We start from the raw sequence: 21,802 nt of genomic DNA, 5'->3' as shown, positions 1-21,802 counted from the left end.
ACAGGGTGCAATGCAGACCCCTGCCATGATCCCAGGCGACTGCCATGCAGCTCTCGTCCCTGGCATCCAGACCCCAGTTACTCAGCCAGCCCCTCTACCTGCCATGGTGTTCCTCTTCCTGCTGGGACGTCAGTGGTCCCTGCATACTGCTGACCACATCTGCTGCCAGAGATAAAATCTACAAAATCCACAACCAGAAGCATGGGAAGGCCAGGGTCTAGGATACCCTGGGATGAGACTCTGATGGTCAAACACAAGGACTGATCACTGAGAGAGTTTGTTCTTGGCCTCCTTCTTAAGTAGAAATACTGATTCTTCTTCCTCTACCTGTGATGCAACAAGATCTTCAAGCCAGCAGTAGAGGGGGTGTCCAGTACTGTCCTTTTGGGGGCCAATCACCTGTTATATTGTTGTTATGAGCTACATATCCCCCCAAGTCCTAACTCTCAAAACATCAGAATGAGACTGTATTTGGAGATGGAATCTTTAAAGAGGAAATTAAGGTATAATGATGCCATGAGAGTGGCCCTAACCCAACATGACTGGTGCCCTTATAAGAAGAGATGAAGACACAGACACCACAGAGGGATGACTCGGTGAGGGTGTAGGGAAGGGATGCTGTCTATGCACCAAGAAGAGAGGTCTCAGAGGAACCAGCTCTGCCACATCTTGACCTTGGATGTCCAGCCTCCAGGATGTGGGAGAATCTGTGCTTGTTGTTGAAGCTGCCCAGCTATGGGACTTGTTACAGCCACCCCAGGAAACTCATGCCGTAGTTGTAGCACATGACAGTTTACAAAGTGATGTCCTTCCTCAGACATATTCCTCCCAGCACTCTGGTGAGATGGGAGGGGCGGACTGGCATGTTACCTCCACTTTTGGGTGAAGAGGACTGTATCAAGCAGATGGGCTCTGTTATGTCACAGTAACAAATAGCACCAAAAGAATCACAGTGGGTTAAGGCACAAGGTCATGGTGTGCCCTTCTGGGAGGACTGGCCGAGACTGTGCCATGCAGAGAAAGAAGTCGCACTCACCTCCACTCCAACCACAGTTCCTGGTGGACTCCCACCACAGGATTGTGATCCTACTATGTATGAATGCCTACTGCATGTCGGAAGGAGGATAACAGACACCACTGAAATGGAGAATGAGACCAAGGAGGTTAAGCAACCAGTTTCATTTTTAATTACAAATTATTATTTTTAGATATGGGATCTTGCTCTGTTGCCCAGGCTGAAGTGCAGTGGTATGATCATGGCTCACTACAGCCACAAATTCCTGGGCTCAAGCTATTCTCCTGCTTTAGCCTCCTGTGTAGCTGAAACTACAAGTGCACGCTACCAGAGACCCCATCCTTTGAAGGGCATCTCTGTAGAGTCAGGCCAAGGAATGCAGGCAACTATGCAGGAAAGAGCAGTGCTCTGCTGGCATCAGGACTTCCAACCTGTGCACCAGGTGAGCAGCGGCCCAACCAAGCAGGCTGCCCTGCCCCTGTGCCTGACATGCGGACCTCTTGAAGTGTCTCCAGATGCATCTGGGACCCAGCAGGGTTTCCACCACAAGCAGTGGTCACCTGCAACCCACGAGCCACTGGGAGGTGAGAGACTGTGTGTACAAATGTCCTGGCTGGAAGGAGGGGGAGGCTTGCTGTTCTGCCAGCACCCAGGGTAGGCCCAGGATCCCACAAACTCTCCCAAATACTTACCAAGCCACATGCCTGCAGGGACCCTGAGCCCATGGGCAGGGGCAAATATCGACAGAACACTTTGCCTTTAGAGCGTGCCTGCACTGGCACTTCTGTGGAGCAGTTAATCTAATCTACATGGGCAGCCTCAGGGCATGCCAAATCCTCCCAGCTCTGTAGATGCAGCAAGTGGGGGGCGACATGGTTCAGTATGTAGCGAGTTTTTGAGTGAGGGGATCAACTGTCCCTCTTTGTTGGGTGGTGTCCCCCTTAAAAAAGGTATGTCCACATCTCAGAACCTGTAAAGAGAACCCCATTTGAAAAAGGGGGCCGGACGTGGTGGCTCATGCCTATAATCCCAGCACTTTGGGAGGCCGAGGCGAGAGGATTGCCTGAACCCAGGGGTTCGAGACCAGTTTGGACAACTTGTTGAGACCTCATCTCTACAGTAAATCAAAACAGTTAGCCATCCATGGTGGTGCACACCTATAGTCCCAGCTACTCCAGAGGCTGAGGTGGACGGATCACCTAAGACCAGCAGTTGGAGGTTGTAGTGAGCCATGATTGTGCCACTGCACTCCAGCTTGGGTGACAGAGTGAGACTTCGACTACAAAAATTAAATTAAATTAAAAAAAGAAAAAAATGCTCTGTGCTGATGTAGTCAAGCTGAAGAACTGTAGATGTTGCCATCCTGAATTGTGGGGTGGGCCCTGATTCCAGTGACAAGCATCTTTCTAAGAGACAGAAGAAGAGACAAAGAAAGGCAAAAAGGCCTTGAGAAGACGGAGGCAGAGACCGAAGTGATGCAGCCACAAGCCAGGGAGCACCAAGAGCTGCCAGGGGCCGCAGGAGACAAGGAAGGATGGTCCTTGGAGCCTTCACAGGGAGTGCAGCCTTGAACAGCTTGGTGCAGGACTTCTGGTCCCTAGAACTGTGGGAGAATAATCATCTGTGCTTGCCATCCCCTCCCCCCGGGGGAGAGTCGTGTGTTGCAGTGGCCTGGAATACTCATACACTTTGCCACATCACCCGCTAGGTTGTGGTCCATCACCCAGAATTCTGGCCCAGCACTTTCACCTGTGCCACACAGGAAGGCGGGGCGAGGCTGGGAGGTCTGTGCACATCACCTCGCTCTCCTCTTTCTGCTGGATTCAGAGTGTTTCCCATGGTCTGCACCTAGGGGACTGCCAGCTCTAGTCCCTAGTGTCTTGGAGCACGGTTGAGAGTTGGTGGCAGCCAGGTGCTGTAGCTAATGCCTGTAATTTCAGCGCATTGGGAGGCTGAGGTGGGAGGATCGCTTGAGGTCAGAAGTTCAAGACCAGCCTGGGCAACATAGCAAGACCTTGTCTCTACAAAACTTTAAAAACTTAGTTGGGCATGGTAGCATGGTGGTGCACACCTGTAGTCCCAACTACTCAGGCGACTGAGGCAGGAGGTTTGCATGAAGCCAGGAGGTTGAGGCTGCAGTAAGCTATGAATGCACCATTGTGCTCCAGGCTGGGTGAAAGTGAGACCCTGTCTCAAAAACAAACAAACAAGCAAGCAAACAAACAAAACAAAGAGAGAGAGAGAGTTGGTGCTGAATGATTAGCCCTGGCTTGTTCTGCTGGCTCATCACCAGCACCCCAAGGCATCAAACAGGCAGCTGTGTGTGGGTTTGATTGCTTGCTGAGATGCAAAGTTTCCTGAGTGCAGGGACCCCTTACCTTATCCTCCCCCACAGGAACATGGCATGTCATGAGATTGCAAACACAGTGATGTGATGTGCGTGGCTGAGTATCTGGTGGTAAGATCATATTGAAAGAGACCCTTTGGGAGCCACTATGCAAAGAAAAGAATCCTTGGTCATGAGTGTTGATCTACATCTGGGTTTACCATACCAGTTTTCTTTAGTGGATTCCCAGGAAACCCTGTGTGATCAGGCTGGGAGAGCAGGCTTGTGGGGTTTTCTCAGCATGCTCTGTGGGTCAGGCAGAAGCTTGGTGGAGAGCGCTGTAACCCGGCTGGAGCTCCCCAATCATAGCCTCTGCCCCCTGTACTGGCACTTGCTACGCCGAGGGCTCTGCCCCTCTCACTTCTAGCTTGGGCCCCACTAAGGCCTCCTGTCATCTTCTCCTGAGGCTTCGAGTCTTGGGGCAGCTCTTTGGACTGTGGCCCTGCTCATAGAACCAGGTGAACGCTGCTCTTGGTGTCCCTGGCTGGTCTTTCAGAACCTACAAGTCCGAGATCCCACCCGTGGGCAGCCAGCCTCCACCCCCTTTGCTGCAGCCAGGAGATCACTGTGCCATGCTGGGCATGCCTGCTGACAGCTGGTGAGCTGGCTGTCCTCCCGTCCATAGTCCTCCAGGCAGGAGACGTATCCAGCAGGCCTAAGAGGCAGCCCCTGTGCACATTGGAACGGTTATGTTTACAAAGGAGCAGTGGAGCATAGGCTGGCAGGACTTCTGTCGCCCCAGCCGCGGGGCCCGCGCAAATGCCAGTGCTGGTAAGCAAGTGGGAAGAGCCATTGTAGGTGGTGCGGGGTGGGGTGGTTGTTGGGGGTTACGGGAGAAGGTTCAGGGGGCACATGTAGGGTACGGGGTCTTGCAGGCGGAGGCAGCGGAGGCAGTTATGCATCTGGGTGTGTCTGTGAGTGACTGGGTGTGAGTGTGCCCACCGCATGTGCATGTGTGAGTGGGTGTGAGTGAGGGTGAGGGCATGTGGAAGAGGGGAGTGTGTGCTGGGAGCTTAGTGCTGGGTTCCTACAGGCCACCCTCTCTCTCACATCACTCATGTCTGTCAGGCCCTCTCCGTGCATCTCCCTTCAGCACGTGTGTGAGGATGTACACAGGCACACAGACTCACATGTGTACACAGAGATGTACACACACACGGGCGTACACACACTACCATGCTGTATGTCACATGCTCTTTCAGAGCTAGAAACAGCTGGGAAGAAGCCTCACCTGTTCGGTTGCCCCTTCTGATTTGACTTTCCCCCAGTCGTCCTGTCATCCCCCAGCCCAGACCTCCATCACCGCCAAGCGCTCTGTCAGCACCTCTTTCCTGGGCAGGGACTGTGAGGGAGGACACCTCCTGTGTTGGGTGGCACTGTCTGGGCAGTGATGGGGACCACGGTCACCCCACAAGCCTCCCTGACCCTTGCTGCTCCCCAGCCCGCTGGCCTGCCCGACATGCTCCTAATGCCAGCTTCGCAGAAAGGAAGGCTCCTCCCTGGGTCCACTGCACACCTTCATATTGGGAGGCACCCCCCCACACTCCCTCTGTTACCTCGGCATTGGAACATAGTGATGTTGTGGCTTGGGGTCCTGATCATGAAAAGGGCACAGCACTCTGTCAGCAGAGACATCCTCCCAATAGGAACTATTAGGCTTAGAATCTCCGCCTTGAAGAGAGAAGGGAAGGGGAGGGAGGGGAGGACACACCAAGCCAGCCTGACCTCTGGACCTGCCTGCTCCCCTGCCTTCACCCCTGGTCCCACCCGTGAACTCCTCCTGCGCCAACAGTGCCAGGGGTCAGCCGCCTCTCGTTTGTAGCCCGATCAAAAGGTTAACGAGCTCCGAGTTTCATTCCTTATCACATGTTTAAGACTGAGCGAGGCCTTGAGAGCCACACCTGGGTGACTGACCCTCCTGTTCTTGTCCTTACGCAACTGCAGTCACGCATGGCCCTGCCAGTCTTTTGTTAGGTGCAGCCATGGTTTCTTTGCTTAGCATTCACCTGTGACGTCTGTACTGGTGACAATACGCTCTTAAATGCCAATTCATGGACTGAAGTACCAGCCACGCTTTTTTTCCCTATTCCCCTTGACGGCATTGTTCACACCCAGAGAATGTGGCTTGGCGCAGTGCTCTGGTTTGACGTGATTATGCAATGATGCTACATAGCAGTGGGGCCAGAGAAATAACACACTCATCAGGAAAAGTCACATGGAGACAAACTAAAAAAATGTGTACGAAAGATACAAAAGACCTTTCAAATATAAAGAGTCTTCAAAATAAATAGAAAAAGGATTTCCCTAATGGGGAACATCTTTTGCTTTTGCCCACCCAAAAGAGTCTGTGGCTCCTTCATTTGGTAACAGCTCCCAGGAACCACCCTCTCCCACACTTAGTCCAGATGATTTGTGTGGACTGACCTCTACTTCACCTACATGTTACATAAATCCAGCTGATAGAGGGCTTCCCTGGGACCCTGGCTGGAACTATTGGGACAAAGATATGTTCTCCCTATAGGATGTGAAGGTGGAAAGACGTTAGCCACCTGTCTTCATCTGGTTTGTGCTGCTATAATAGAATACCACAGATGGGATAATTTATAATGAACAGGGGAGTACAGACTCACAATTCTGGAGACTAGGAAGTCTAAGAACATGGTGTCAGCATCTGGTGATGGCCTTCTTGCTACAGCGTATTGTGGTGGAAGGTAGAGGGGCAAGAGAGGGAGAGAAAGCAGGGGGAGGAAAGGAGAGAGACACACAGAGAGAAAGAGAGACAGAAAGAGAGAAACAGAGGAAGAGAGACACACACACAAAGAGAGGGACAGAGAGAGACAGAGAGAGAGAAGGAGAGATACACAGAGAGAGAGAGAGAGAGACAGAAAAAGAGAAAGAGATACACAGAGAGAGAGAGAGAGAGAGAGAGAGAGAGAGAGAGAGGGAGAGTGTGCACTAGAGTGAGTACAAGAGGGGACAAACTCATCCTTTTATAAGGAACCCACTCCTGAGATAACAGCATGAACCCATTTATAGAATAAGTGCCCCCATGAACAAAACACCTAACTTTGGGGGACACATTCAAACTGCAGCACCATCTTTGCTACAAAATGGAATGAATCTGCATGAGAATAAAGCCAATACAGGCTGGGTGTGGTGGCTCACACCTGTAATCTCAGTATTTTGGGAGGCCAAGACAAGAGGATTGCTTGAGCTCAAGAGTTCAAGACCAGCCTGGAAAGCATAGTGAGACCTCCCTTGTCTCTAGAAAAATTTTAAAAATTATCTGGGTGTGATGGTACACTCCTATAGTCCCAGTTACTCAGGAGGTAGAGATGGGAAGATCACTTGAGTCCAGGAGTCAAGGCTGAAGTGAACTGTGGTCATGCCACTGCACTCCAGCCTGGGTGACAGAATGAGATCCTGTCTAAAAAAAAAAGCCAGTGCAGGGAAATAGAGCAGAGGGATGTGGGCGAACAGAGAACAGATAAACATGGGGGTCATCCCCTTATCATCCCCCAGCCCAGACCTCTGTCACCTCCCAGTGCTTTGTCAACACCTCGTTCCTGGGTGGGTCACGGACACGAGTCTGGCTCAGCCTAAACCTGTTGGATCCTGAATCCTTCACTTACGTTTCTGCTATTCATAGCAAAGAGAGTCCTGACTGAGACCCACCAGCTGAAAACAGGGCAGAGAATAAGAACCAACACTCAAATGAAATGCACATGGCCATGGACATGAAAGCAAGCATCCCTCTCAGTAAGGAAATTCAAGAATTGCACGTGAAAATAAATGCATATTATCATGAATTGAATTGTGGCCCCTCTAGAAGACATGTGGCTTATTAACCCCCAACACCTCACATGGAGATAGGGTCCTTGCTGAGGTAGTTAATTAAGATGAGGTCTCACTGGAATAGGCCAGGCCCTAAGTCCAGTGCTGGTGTCCTTTGGGGCAAGACAGTCCATCTGATACTGAAGACAGAGATAAGGGTGAGGGGTCTACACACCAAGGACTGGCAGATGTTTCTGAGAACCTCCAGAAGCTGGAAGAGGTGAGGCAGGATATTCCCCTGGAGCTTCAAGAGGGAGTACAGCTCTGTCCACACCCTCATTTCAGACTTCTGACCCCAGAACTGCCGAGAACACACTTCTACTGCTTGCAGTGCCTGGGACCTGGCACTTTGTTGTGGTCACCCTAGGAAGCGAACGCAGTTACAGTTTTCCACATCTGAACTTAGCAAAGTATCTTTAAATAAAAATTCTTAATTGTTGGTATGGTTTAAGTTATGAGTGTCCTAGCAGTTTCACAACACGGGTCAACAGTTTTAAGATAATTTGTCCTCTTTAACTTAGTAAATTCCATTTTTAAGGCATTATCCTAAGGAAAAATGTCATATAGGAATTAAGAGTTTTGGAAAAGATGCTCATAGGAACATGCTTAGAGTAGAGTGTAGAAACAACGTGTCTAAAAATGGGAGAAATGTTAAATAAATTGGAATGTTAAATGTGAGAGATAATAAATATTAGACGTTAAAAATAGTGTATTTAAAATACACGGCACAGGGAATTTTCTTTCTCTAAAGAGAAAAATAGGATATAAAACTGTTTGAGGTAAAATAAAATTTATTTTTAAAAGATCTACCATATATATTCATATAGCTAGAAAAAAACTCCAGAATCTTGAGTAGTGATATCCGAGCGGTAGATTTAAAGATTATCTTAACTATATTGTTTATTCATTTTTTTATATTATTATTTTCATACATATTTCTTATAATGGTTCTACATTCCATTTGCTCATCAGGAGAAAAGTTTTGTGCATTAAAGTTAATGTGCACTAACTTTGGTTTGAAACTAGTGTAGAAGAAACAGTCTCTGAAAATCCAAGATCTATGAAGAGCACCCAGCAAGGGCCAGCAAACTTCCTGCATGTTTGAAGTCATAGGACAAATGTAAATGTGCTAGCAAAGGTCTCACTGTGGGCCACAGTGTTTTCCAAGTGACATCTGGGACAAGGAAAACACATGGCCGCTTTCTAAACCCCCAGGGCTTGGCCAGGCCACAGAGCCTGTCACAATGCAGGGGTGTGACATTTTTGTCTGTGGACCCCTCTTGCTTCTCCCCCATCACTATTGTGTTTCTTTTCTTCCTGTTTGGTCCCACGATCCATGAATGCTTGAGTTGGAAGAGACAATGACACGGGGAGGTTGAGAGACTTGCTCTGGCTACCCCTGCAGGTCAGGGACAGAGTCAGGAGAGAGCTTGTGGCGTGCCACATCCCCCAGGCCACCCCAAGAGGCTCACAGGGAGGACATGGGGGATCAGGAGCAATCCTTCTCTGGAGGGAGACAAGGGCAGAAGTGTCCCCAAGCTGAACCCTCGGACCCTATCTCTCAGAGCTGAGAGACTGCTCACCAGGATCCCCCTGTTCCCTGTGAAACCTGGGTGCCCACACCCCTGTTTCTGCTCTTATTGCAGGTCAGGTCTGCAGCTGGGAGGGGCAGGACTGGGTTTCATGACTCATGCTCCACCCTCTCCTCCAGCAACCTGAAGCTGGGCCAGCAGGGGTGGGGCCTGGCGGGGTTCACTGAGCCCAGCGGAAGAAAGGTGGGTGCCACCTGGGGAGGGCAGGCCTGCTCATGACCACCCTGGGGCCCTGAGACTCACCAGCCACAGCGGCCTTGTGACCACCCTTGCCCTCGTGACAGTAGACTCTGTCCCAGGCCACAGACAAGTCCAGAGAGGCTATTTTCCTATGTCCTCCTTCACCAATAAGGGTGGCCCCGGCAGTGCCAGCTGCCTTCCTGGGATCCTCCTGAGAGACCTACCTTTCTCCCATCAGGGGCTGCACAAGGCCCCATTCTCCAAGGCCCAGGGCTTGAGGCTTGGGTTCTCCCTCAGGTATCCCTCTTTCTGGGACTCCCCACACCCTTTGGGAAGTGCTCCCCTCGAAAGGTGGTCTAACAGGTGTGGCTGCTGGGACCACTGCCTGCCTAGAGGTCCATGGAAGGGACCTGGTGAGACAGTGTCACGCATGCCAACCCCATCCATCCTCCCTACAGCAGGGCGGGCCATGTGATCTAACCATTGCCAACGGGTCTCTCAGTAGCTGCCATCAGTCAATGTGTATCACGTGACCCACTTGTGCCCAATCAGGCTCTTGCTTCCACAGTGGTTTTGACTGCAGCCTGGGCCAATGGCCTTGGATGGTCAGATTCTAGCTGCCACTGGGAGTGGCCCATGTCGTCCTGCCCAGGGTCTCTGAGGTCATGGTTGCTGCCTTTTCAGACCTTATCCAGCAGCCCTGGGTGATCACCAAGGCCACACACCTTTAGGGAAGAACAACATCCCTTCAGGTTCCCTTATTCAGAACCTGTTGCATACTTTTAGGAACCCTGACTGGTGACAGTGACCCCGAAAATGACAATTTCTCTTTATCTGTCAGGGTTGAGACCCTCTAGGAACTCGGTCCCCAGAAGGTCCCCAGAGAGGGTCATAGAACCCTGACCACAGCCTGGACCATGAACATACATGCGACCCTGATATACACATCTGTCCACTGTCACACGTGTGCAAGTGCAGGTGTGCGTCTGTGGGAAGTGTGTTGCCTGGGGGGAGGGGATGACTTTGAGTCTGTCTGAATTGCTGCTTTGAGTCAGTCTGTCTGTCTGAAATTTTGCACAGACTGTTTGTGGGTTCCAGATGTGATAAAATAGGAGAAAGTAAGAGAGTGTCTGTCACAGCCCAGGCTTCTAGCCCAACCTCTCTAGCAGCTGGTGGTTTCTCAGTGGCTGTGCTGGACCTACACCTTGTCTGGAGGAACAGCCAAACCTTGGCTGGGAGGAAGGGCCTATGTCCCTTGTTCTGGGCCCTTCCAGCGGCTGCCTGAGTGCCAGGACCGGGGGCAGCAGCAAGATCCAGGCAGCAGGGGTGGGGCTGGAGGGTAGTGGCTCCCACTCTGGAAACAGTTGGTTTGGTGTATGGGAAGGGTGTTGGGGTGAGAAGGCTGCTGCAGTGTCTTCTTGTAGCCTCAGTGCACCTGGGAACACCCAGTATTGCCCATGCAGATGTGGAGCACAGGTTGGGCTGCAGGCAGGACACTGAGGTACCCTCCCCTGCAACCCCCCTCCCCTTGCTGGGCCTGCCCTGGTGCCAGAGGTGGGGGATCTGGTTTCTAAGGATGGGGCAGGGGATTGCTGAGAGATCCTGTCACACTTTTGGTTCTTGCTGGACTCTTGGACTTAGTTTGAAGAAATTTCATTGTGATGAAATACACATAACATAGATTTTATTATTTTAAACATTTTTAAGTACACAGTTCAGGGGCATTAAGTGCATCTCCAGAACTTTCTCATCTTCCCAAACTGGAACTCTGTTCCCATGAAACACTCACTCTCATTCCTTCCCCAGCCCCCGGCACCCTCCCTTCTCCTTCCTGTCTCTGTGGGCCTGGCCACTCTAGGGATCTCATAGGAGGGAACTCCCATGGGACTTGTCCCTTTTAGTGACTGGATTCTTTTCTGCAACATAATGTCCACAAGGTTCATCCATGTTGTAGCCAGTGTCAGGCCCTTCTTCCCTGTCTGTTCAGTGGGCTTCTGACCCAGAGCTGCCCCCTGACCAAGCTGCCTCTCCCCAGAGTGGGAGAATGTGTCCAGAACAGAAATCTCAGGGCCCAGGGACACTGCCCTTTATCCTGTCCTGTCCTGGGCTTCTTTGGGGAGAGGAGTGGACTCTGAGCAGGCGTGGACTTCTCCCTATTCCAGCCCCTCACCCGCCACACACAGGCCTAGGTGAATAAATCAATGAACAAACATTCAAAACAAACCAAGGCTGAGGCCCAGCTCCCTGGCCATCCCAGGAAGCTGCTCGTCATCACTCAACGGGGTCCTGGCTTTTCAGAGGTGAGAGGCCAGAGGCTCAGGGGATGTTGCTCTTGGCCTACTTCTTCAGCCTCACCTAAGAAGGAGAGTTGAGCCAGGCTCGGTGGCTCAGCCTGTAATCTCGCGCCTTTGGGAGGCTGAGGTGAGTGGATTGTCTGAGCCCGTGGGTTCGAGACCCGCCTGGGTAGCAAGACCTCATCTCTACAATAAATCAAAAAATCAGCCGGGCGTAGTAGCGCATGCCTGTAATTCAGACTACTTGGAAGGCTGAGGCGGAAGGATCGCCGGAGCCCAGCAGGTCAAGGCTGAGGTGGCCGGGAGCAGCCACTGCACTCCAGTCTGGGCGACAGAGTGAGACTCCACCTCAAAAAAAAAAAGGAGAGTTGTGCTGCGGCTGGCAGTAGAGCTGAGCACCATGGAGGGTCCCTTGGATCTAATGGCTTTGGACAGGGCTGGGGGCTGGGCCTGCTTGGGTGAAGAGGGTGGACCTGTTCCACTCCCTCCAGAGTGCCCTGCTTTGGTCTGAATGGCTTGGTGTGGCCATTCACCCTTCAAAATGTGGACAGAGGGGCATCTGGTCACTTCCTCCAGGAGGGCTCAGCCTCCAAGTGGGAGCCACAGAGGCCCCTCATCCCCTTCCTGCAGAGATCCCACAGATGAGGCCTATTCTAGGAGTGCTTCTGTTCCAGGGAACCGAGTGTCTTTTGACTCACCTTTCTCCTCCTCTTACGTGGATTTGGGGCAGTGACTGGAAGAGCATCGGTCCAGAAATAACTCCCTGTGAGGGGCTCAGATGGATCCTGTGTTCCAGCACCTTCCGGGGACACCTGCTTGCCCAGTTCTTAACTCCTTGGCCTTTTCCATGAGTGGAGGGACTGGAAGGGGGACCCCAGGACTGGGCAGGTAGGAGCAGGCAGCATCAGGATGAATCTGATGTAGGCGCCAGAGGCAAAGGCAGGACAAGACCTCTCAGTCCACACACTCCTCTCTGTGCCTCCAGTTGTGTGGTGCTCCCATCTCTGCCCGGTCCAGTTGACCCTTCTCCCAGAGGAGCCTCTCCCACCCCCACTGCTTAGCCTGGGGTCTCCTCCACTAGGAATTCTCTTCCTCACCCTCCCTCACCCCATGGCTCCCACAAATGCCATGTCTCTGTGCTCCCCATACCTCCAGGATTAACCTGTCCCATACAACTCTACCTACTACTTTAAGACTGCCCACCCCATGTCTGTGCCCCAAGCCTCATCTTTCTCTCTGTACCTTGCCTCTACTTGATACTTGTTTTAGAGTGAATAGTGTCTCCCCCAAACTCAGGTCTACCTGGAAACTCGGAATGTGACCTTGTTTGGAAATAGGCTCTTTGAAGATAGAGTTCATTAAATTCTGATGAGATTGGACCTGATTAGGGTGGTCTTAATTCCAATGACTGCTGTCCTTATAAGGAGTCTGTGTGAAGACAGAGATGACAGAGGCAGAGCCTGGTGGATGTGTCTACAAGCCAAAGGACACCAAGGATGGCTGGAAACCACTAGAAGCCTGGAGAGAGACCTGGGTCAAATCCTTCCCCAGAGCCTTCAGAGGGAGCTTGGCCCTGCCAATGCAAGTTTGGACTTCTAGCTTCCAGAACTGTGAGAGTCAATTCCTGTGGTTTTCAGTCACTCAGTTTGCATTCAATTAGTGCTAGTAAACGGGTACAATACAGAATTGCATATTGATCTAACCTGAGTACTGATCTAATACAATTTTGACTGTATGGTACATGCCTTCTCCTAATTCTCCCTAGGCCAATCAAGTTTGTTAGAAGAAGAAGGAGGGGGAGGAGGAGGAGGAGGAGGAGGAGGGGAGGAGAAGGAGGAACAAGAGGAGGAAGAGGAAGAGAAGGAGGAGGAGGAGGGGAAGAATAAGAATAAGAAGTAGAAGAAGAAGAAGAAGAAGGGGTGGCAGCATGCTCAGGATATGAGGGGCTAGTGTCTACACAGGAACCCCTGTGCTGGGGCCTGCCCCAAAGCCTTCTCACCCTTACCTTACACCAACTTGAGGGTGCTGTGACTGCACACTGTCGATAAAGAAATGGAGACCCGGTCAGGCTCAGTGGCTCAGCCTGTAATCCCAGCACTTTGGGAGGCCGAGGTGAGTGGATTGCCTAAGCCCGTGGGTTTGAAATCCGACTGGGCAACTTGGCGAGACCTCATCTCTACAATAAATCAAAAATTAGCCGGGCGTGGTAGAGCACACCTATAATTCCAGCTACTTGGAAGGCTGAGGTGGAAGGATCACCAGAGCCCAGCAGGTCGAGACTGCGGTGGCTGGGAGTGGCCACTGCATTCCAGTCTGGGTAAGAGTGAGACTCCAACTCAAAAAAGAAAAAAAAGAAACGGAGACCCAGGCTGGTGGTCACCAAATGGGTGTCCAGCAGGGACAGTTGGGGCTGGACTGTGGGCTGGCCCGAGGAGCCTAAAGCCCATCCCTTGCCCATGATCCAGCCACCGACCAGCCCACCCCAGTGTTCCTCCCTACCACACCCCCACAACCAGCTCAGGCCTGACAGTGAGGAATGAGGGAGGGAGGCATCTCCAATCTGCAATCCGAATCAGCCTGGGAGTCTCCATAGGGTTTGCTAGGTATGGCCTTGGGGAGGTTCTTCCCTGGGAAGACACCGGATTGCTTGGTCAAGACGGGGGATGGAGTGGGCTGGAGAACCCAGGGCCCTAGGCACTTCCTCTGCAGGCACTGGAACTCCTCTTGGATGCTGTGATAGTCTGCTTCCTGTCATTCTGACATCTGACTTCTGTCCGTTGACACCCAGGGAAACCCAAGGTGGCCCAGCCACCAGCCCTCTACCTGCTCATGGGCTCTGAGAAAACAGAAGTAGATCTGGCTATTTGGGTACCTACGACTCCTGTGTTTCTAAACCTGTTGGCCTGGTCCTGACCCTTTCTTGCTGATTATGCAAAGAAAGTTCTGGAAATTTCCTTCCAGGCCTTGGGGACCCAGAGATTCCTGGTCCTAAGGAAGAGCTAGTTGCATCTTCTTCCTGGTTCGGCTGGGTCTAAGAGGCTCTGCTCGATTTCAGACTGTCACGTTGTTTTAGTAGTTTTGGAATTAGCTGTGTTTTACAAGAAAAATGTTTTTTTCCCCATCAAACTTTTGTTCTTTCTGCTTTAACGGAAACCACCATGGAAATGCCAGCATGATGATGGTGTGCTAATGTCATTAGACTTTGTACCATGGCACAATGTCCCTGTAAGGTGTCATTATAGAGTGCTTGGTCTGGGGATTAATTTATGTTCGGTAAAGACAGTCATTGATTCCAGTGACCACCTTGTCTTCCTCATGCCATAGCTCATGTGTTTTCTTTTTAAACAAACAAACAACACCTCAAACCATGGAAACCAGGTCAGAAAAAATGAGAACATCTGCAGACTGTCCTCAAAAGCCGGTGCTGCCCCTCGGAGTCTTGTGTCCTTTTCCAAGTCACAGGCTTTCACATTGTCTTGACTGTCTGGGGACCAGGGACTCCCCATTCTCCATGGCCCCCAATCACTGCACAGCAACTGGCTGGGCCTGCGAGACATCTCTGATTCTGAGATTCCTGTCACTGGCTCTGTTCTTGGCCTCCAGGGACCCCCTCCTCCCCGGGGCTGTGCCAGCCTGAGGGTGCCAGGCCAGGCATCCAGTCTCAACCATACATACCTCTCAGACAGCCATTTCTTCTCGAAGCAAGTCTCTCAGAACATGTGGGAGGAAAGGTTCATTAGGGTGACCACATTGGCACTCTGTTGGGGGTGGGTACAGTGAGGGACTGGAGCTGGACAATCTGATTCTCCTAGGCTACTGCCCTGTTCTGTGTCATGATGTCCCTCTCCAGGAGACCCTTGACCCACATGATAGAGAGAAAGGGGTCACCCCAACACTGCCTTGGGGAGCTGCACATGGGGACATGCATCTATTTCCACCGTGGAATTCTAGCCAACAACTACAACTCGTGATGGTGCCCAGCATTTGGCAACATAACAGGACACTTCCTGGAGGAGATTGGGGACAAGGCAAGGTACAAGCCACATCCTGGTGGGTCCTTGTGCTGTTTTCATAAAAGACTCATCGAAAACACCACTGTCAACAGCATTATCAGTGCTTTTTGTTTTCATCTTTACGTATTTCTTTATTTTATACTTAGCATTTTCTATTAATTTTCATACTCAGAAAAAATGTGCATTATGAGAAAAGACCAGTCTGCAGAGGGAAAATTTCATCTTGTTCCCACTTAAGGCAGCTGAAGTGGCCAGGGATCCATCCAGAAGCCATGGAGAGAGCCGGTGTCCCTGCCTCAGCATCACTGGCTGGCCCTCCTTAGTCCACCCCAAGAACCTGCTCCCAGGACAGGGGTCTTCCCCTCCCCCACCATCCAGCCTAGCCACTCTGGGTTGTGAAATATCACAGGCAAAAACGGTTCAACTTCTGGAGCCACAGGGACCTTCCAACTCCAACCTTCCTCCTCCTCCTCCTGCTCACCCCTTCTGTGCTTCCCCACAAACTTGGCTCCAAGACACAGCCAGCAGCCCCAAGTCCTTGTCCCCCTTCCCAATCATCCCTGCCTGGCAATACCCCGACTCTGTTGAAGCCTGGATACCCCATACCTGCCCTGCAATTCCCTCTGGGATGGATCACATATGTTTGGGCAACAGATGGCGAATGGACATTCTACAACGCAGAGTATTTCCACTGGGTTGGCTTTTCCCATCTGGGAGCCTGTCTGGATTTCCCTCTCCTCTTCTTCCTCCTCTGCCAAGAACCTCAGTGTCCAGAGGGGGAGGATCCGGTGGCTGCCTCCTGCCCCGTGTCTTTTGCCGGGGCCACACTCTGCTCTAGAAGCAGTTCCCCAGCCACGGCCACTTTCGTGCCAGCCCTCCATGCCACCACCCTGGTTATTTCCTTACTCATCATTTGTGCCTTTAGTGTTATCTCCTTAACTGGGATGCACGGTCCTCAGGAGAAGGCATCTTGTCCTGTCCTCCCCACAGAACTCACAACCCAGGCAGGGCTCAACACACAGCAGGCGTGTCTCGAGCCTGTGTGGACTACCTGGAGGATGGCACCGTGTTCGCCCTAGCAATGAGCCATTCCACCTCTCTCTCAAGACCTCCCCTTCCCACCTCCACTGTCTGTCACCATCTCATGGCACAGTCTGGACCATGCTCACCCATGTCCATCATTATACCTAGCCCATTTTCTGCAAACGGCAGAAAAGCACATATTTTTTGAAGGAGTGAATAGTAACAAAAAAAGAGATAGTTCCCTGTGCTCGATGCCAGTGGTACCTGGAGACGCTGAGATGACAGCTGCCACTCGGATGTCTCCTAACTCCTGGCAGGAGGCTCACGCCCTGTGCCACCCCAGCAGAAAGCCTGGAATAAAGGCTGTGGCCATGGTCCTGCAGCCCCATGCTGGGGCACTGGTCCTGGTCTTCCCACATCTGCATGGGACCAGAGTACCCCACAGTCTTCTGATCTGTGATGGGGAAGGAGTCAGAACTTGCTCCCTATTGCCTGGCACCTCCAGTAAAAAAAACGGTGTGAAACTGACATTTGCAGGTATAGTTTCCCTCCACTTGAAGAGGGACAGGTGGCTTACTCCACAGATGCCTGGGCAAGACAGGGGACCACCCCTGCCAGGTTGTGGATGTTGCTCTTCAACTAGCCCCCTTAAACATTAATGCCTCTGTCTTGCTGCCCCTCTCACACCACCAGCTGCCTATGACTGCAGAACACGAGTTAGGGACACACAGACATCAAAAGACCTCTTGGAGCCGCAGGCTTGGTCTTGGCCCTACTTTAATGTCAAGCAAATCCAACTGCCACATCAATAGTTCCTCACTAATAACAGCCACAGAAACAAGAACTAGAACCCCTAGAGCATTGGAACTAGAAGGGCCTACTGGTCCACAGATGGGCAAGTTTCTGTCCAGTTTGTAACAGTTCTGCTCTGCCAACCTGAGGCTACCTCTCCAGGCCCTCCACCCTCAAGCTCCCCAAACCTCCTCACCTTGTCCCAACATTCCCTGGCCTTAGGTCCCTCCACTTCTGCTTGGCTTGGGAGATGAGGGGCCAGGCTTGCTCTGCCTACCTTCATGGTCCATTAAAGCAGTCCACAGAAGGACCCACATGATGAAAGTCGATGCCGTCCGAAATGGGCAGGGGCAACTGACCTGGCCAGTCCCACACGCCCAAGGCGGTCATGGGGTGGATGCTTCCCAGGGGAGCAGCAGTATAGGGGGCAGTGCTCTCCAGAGCAGGCACTGCACAATCTCTGGGTCCACCTGTTCCCCATGAGCTCCTGACTCAACCCATGGGCAACTGGGCCATTCCCAAGTGTTTCAAGCTTGTCTTTCTTCCCATATGCCCCTCCCAGGCTAGGGCTGTGACTCCCTGACTATCTGTTGAGCTCTCCAGACACAATCAAAGCAGACCAAGGCCTCGAGGAGGATGCTACTGCAGTGGTGGATCTTATTTTCAGGCTCCTGAAATGACTAGACTGAAGCCCTTTTTTAAAACAGGACAGGCCGGATGCGGAGACTCAGCCTGTAATCCCAACACTTTGGGAGGCCTAGGTGAGAGGATTGCCTGAGCCTGGGAGTTTGAGACCAGCCTGGACAACTTGGTAAGACCTCGTCTCTACAATAAATCACAAAAATTAGCCAGGTGAGATGATGTGTTCCTGTAGTTTCAGCTACTTGGAAGGCTAAAGCAGAAGGCTCTCCTAAGCCCAGGAGGTCACGGCTGCGGTGGCCATGAGTGTGCCACTGCACTCCAGCCTGGGCGACAGAGTGAGACTTCAACTCAAAAAAGATAAAATAAAAATTTTTAAAGGGCAAAACCAAAGGAAACAAGGCCCAGAGGATACAGAAGAGCCTTAGGCATCTAGGAGGGGAGGGTTAAGAAGGAAAAGCACTTTGTCTTCTTCCTGGTGACTTGGAAAAGCCATCCTGAAAGGGGTGCTACCACCCCAACCCTTAACTCACAGAGAGGGCGGATGCAGAGTTGGAGACAGTGCTGGGTACCAGCTGGCACTTGTCCATCTGTATAAATGCTGCTGTCAAGCTCCACTGTCTGCATTTATTGATTTATTTTAAGAGTTTTGTAACATACCCACAGCCAGGGTGCCCCATGCCCATGGCCCCGGGGTGCTGGAACTATGACCATTAAAGGCACCCATTTCCTGTTGGGGGTGTTTCCAGTCTCAAGTTCTAAAAGCAGTAAGATGAACTCCAGAAACACTGCAGTTGTAAGGCAGGCTTAAGAAATTCCAAGTGGCAGCCGGGCTCGGTGGCTCAGCCTGTAATCCCGTGCCTTGGGAGGCTGAGGTGAATGGATTGCGGGTTCGAGACCCGCCTGGGCAACTTGGCGAGACCTCATCTCTACAATAAATCAAAAAATTACCCAGGCGTGGTAGCGCGCGCCTGTAGTTCCAGCTACTTAGAAGGCTGAGCGGAAGGATTGTCAGAGCCCAGCAGGTCAAAGCTGCAGTGGCCGGGAGTGGCCACTGCAGTCCAGTCTGGGCGACAGAGTGAGACTCCAACTCAAAAAAAAAAAAAAGAAATTCCAAGTGGAGCACTTTGCATACGCCGCTGCCTTGACCCTTTTTCCATCAGCCATGGTTAACCCCACTGAGTTCTTTGACAAGGCTGTCCGAGGTGAGCCCTTGGGTTGCATCTGTTTCGAACTGTTTGCAGACAAAGTTTCAAAGACCACAGAGCACTAGAGAGAAAGGATTCAGATATAAGGTTCCTGCTTTCACAGAATTATTCCAGGGTTTATGTGTCAGGGTGGTGACTTCACATGCCATAATGGCACTGGTGACAAGTGCATCTATGGGGAGAAACTTGAGGATGAGAAATTCATCCAGAAGCCTACAGGTCCTGGCATCTTGTCCATGGCAAATGCTGGACCCAACACAAACGGTTCCCAGTTTTTCATCTGTACTACTAAAACTGAATGGTTAGATGGCAAGTATGTGGTCTTTAGCAAGGTGAAAGGGAGAACGAATATTGTGCAAGCCATGGAGGAAGGCTTTGGGTACAAGAATGGCAAAGCCAGCAAGAAGATCACCATTGCCAACTGTGGACAATTCCAATAAATTTGACTTGTTTATTTTAAACTACCAGACCATTCCTTCTGTAGTTCAGGAGAGCACCTCTCCATCCCATTTGCTCGCAATATCCTATAATCTTTGTGTTCTCGCTACAATTCTTTTTTCCTTATTCCCTTCCACATCTAGTTGGATTGCAGAGAAATAAAAACTAAATTAACAAGAACAGCAAAAAAGAAATTCCAAGTGGAAAAGAAGACTCGCTGTTTCCCACAAATCTTTAATAATATACAAAATAATAATAAAAACAGAGTACCGTTCTTGCAGGCTTTGAGATGAAAGTATTTCTTCCATTATGTTAAGTGAGAAATTCCTCCAGTCATTTGCTTATATCTCCAGAAGCACATGCTATGTTTTTTTTTTTTTTCCTCATAAGGTGTACAAGACATGGAAGACTAGGAAACTGAGTAGAAATCAAGGATTCTGGAAGTATAGCCTCTAGGTGCTGAGGACACAAATGCCAACCAAGAACACCAGGAAGCAGAGGCCCATCAGGATGGGAAGCACAGGCTTCTTTAAGAGAGTGCCAGGAGGAATTGCACTGAGGAGAGAAGACAACCCTTCTGAGGTTTGCCTTTCGGTCTGACCGCCTTCCTTTCTTTTCCTGCAGAGCAAGTTCCTAGCCCAAGGGGCTGGGGAAGGGAAGATGGGTTGGCTATTGTTGGCACAGGGCTGTCAGAATTCTGGAAGCTCAGGAAGGGTGGGGGCCAAAGGTCAAGTGCACCTGCATCCAGGGACCATCTCCAGGAAGGCAGCCTGAGTTGCAGTTTTTATTTGGTGCTGACAAAATGTTTCCAAACAGCCAGCTAGGTGTTTGCAAACTCAGAAAACCTTTTGGCGGACTCTGGCCGGGCCTGGAACTGGGCGGGAGGGGGTGCTGAACCCTGACTTCCTGATGCCACCTTTGTTTCTGGGAGAAATGAAGGATGCCTGGTGAGTGTGAGCAGGGCCCTGGTTTGCTTCCTTTTTGTTTAGTTCTCCTACAGACAGATTTTCAGGGTGCTGGGACCCTCAGAAATGGAAAAGGCAGTTGTAACCTATCCCGCTGGAAGAAACTAAAAATCTTCCTCCAAATTCTTGATGCATAAACCCGGAACAAGGCCAGAGAATGCCTTGGGGGACTAAGGAAAACTCTGGGACTATTCATTTCCTTGAAAGCCTTTCAAAACAAACTGACCCCCAAACAAACCCTGCACCCTGCACGCTGGGTGTGTGTGGTGATTGGGAAATACCTGGTCAGGCCACCTTGGGGCATCAGGAGACACATCCCATTTCCTCCCTGCCCTCCTTCTAGGCTCTACCCCTGCAGCGTTGGCCCACCAGGACAGCCTCCCCAAGAAGGGTTCTAATTCTAAGTCAATTTCCCTTAACCCTCACTCCCCACCCCTTTCTAAGAAGTAGTATTATTTAACACAAGGAAAAATGATTCTAGGCTATATTTAAATCTCAACAGAATTTAAATCCCAAACTGCTGCCTTCCTAAGGCTTAGAAAATGCCCTTGGTCCATGCCTTCTGTCTCCCCTTGAGAACACGTTTGATGTTCTGATGAGGCACAAAGGATCATGAAGAGGGTGATACAGAAGCAGTTCCCACGTGCCATTTTCATCCTCTCCCATCTCCTCATCAACCGGGTAGCCAGTCTGATTCTGTCCAATATCCTTAGTGTCAGCCCCAAGGTCCAAGCACAGGATACAGCTTCTCAGCCCCACTTGCTGCTGGGTGGCAGCTCCAGGAGACCTGGCGGCATACCAAAGGAACCAGCCCAGGGAGCCTGCAGATCCCAGTCTTGCCAAGGGGTGAAATTCTGGGGGCTGAGGGGGCTGCTGGCAGGGGAGGCCCAGAGTCCCCAGGGCCCCCGACCATTGGACCCCAAGGAGGCTGCAGGACCAGGGCGCTGGGGCCAACAGCGATGGGGCCCCTCTTGAATGCGCGGCTGTGGATTTCCAGAAGATGCCAGCCACGTGTTCTTGTTTTAAGTTTCCAAGTTGCTGAAAATTTGAGATTTTTTTACAGTACAAAAGTAACGGACATCTCCAGAAGCGGGCCTCTCCAGGTGGGCTGGGGACGCACCTTGGGACTTGCCCCCGCGTCCCTGCACCCCCTCTCCAGGAGCATCCCCACCGGACAGACCCCACGCTTCGAGTCTGCGGCCTTAGCCCACCCTCGCACATCCCGAAAGACGAGGAAGGGGTCAGTCAGCAACGCTCTGGACTCGGCGTCCTCACTCGGAGATCTGTGTACCCGCTGAGAGCCGTCCTTTCCCGAGGGGCGAGCTCAGCGGCGTCCACCGACCCCGATAGGAGTCCCCGCGCGTGGAGAAGGCAGGCGGGGCGGGGGGGAAGCTCTCGGCCAGGGGGAGGGGCCGCCGCAGGG

The 21,802-nt window shown here is 51.5% G+C and overlaps 1 pseudogene; it reads left to right on the top strand.

Annotated features, from left to right (window-relative positions):
* Positions 1-18,933: 18,933 nt before the first annotated feature.
* Positions 18,934-19,416, top strand: LOC103273547 (annotated as a pseudogene).
* Positions 19,417-21,802: the final 2,386 nt, after the last annotated feature.

This window comes from Carlito syrichta, unplaced genomic scaffold (genome assembly GCF_000164805.1).
Source record: "Carlito syrichta isolate Samal-C Ts95f unplaced genomic scaffold, Tarsius_syrichta-2.0.1 Scaffold314085, whole genome shotgun sequence".
NCBI lineage: Eukaryota > Metazoa > Chordata > Mammalia > Primates > Tarsiidae > Carlito > Carlito syrichta.
The sequence above is the reverse complement of the archived record's forward strand: the minus strand, read 5'-3'. Positions and strand labels throughout refer to the sequence as shown.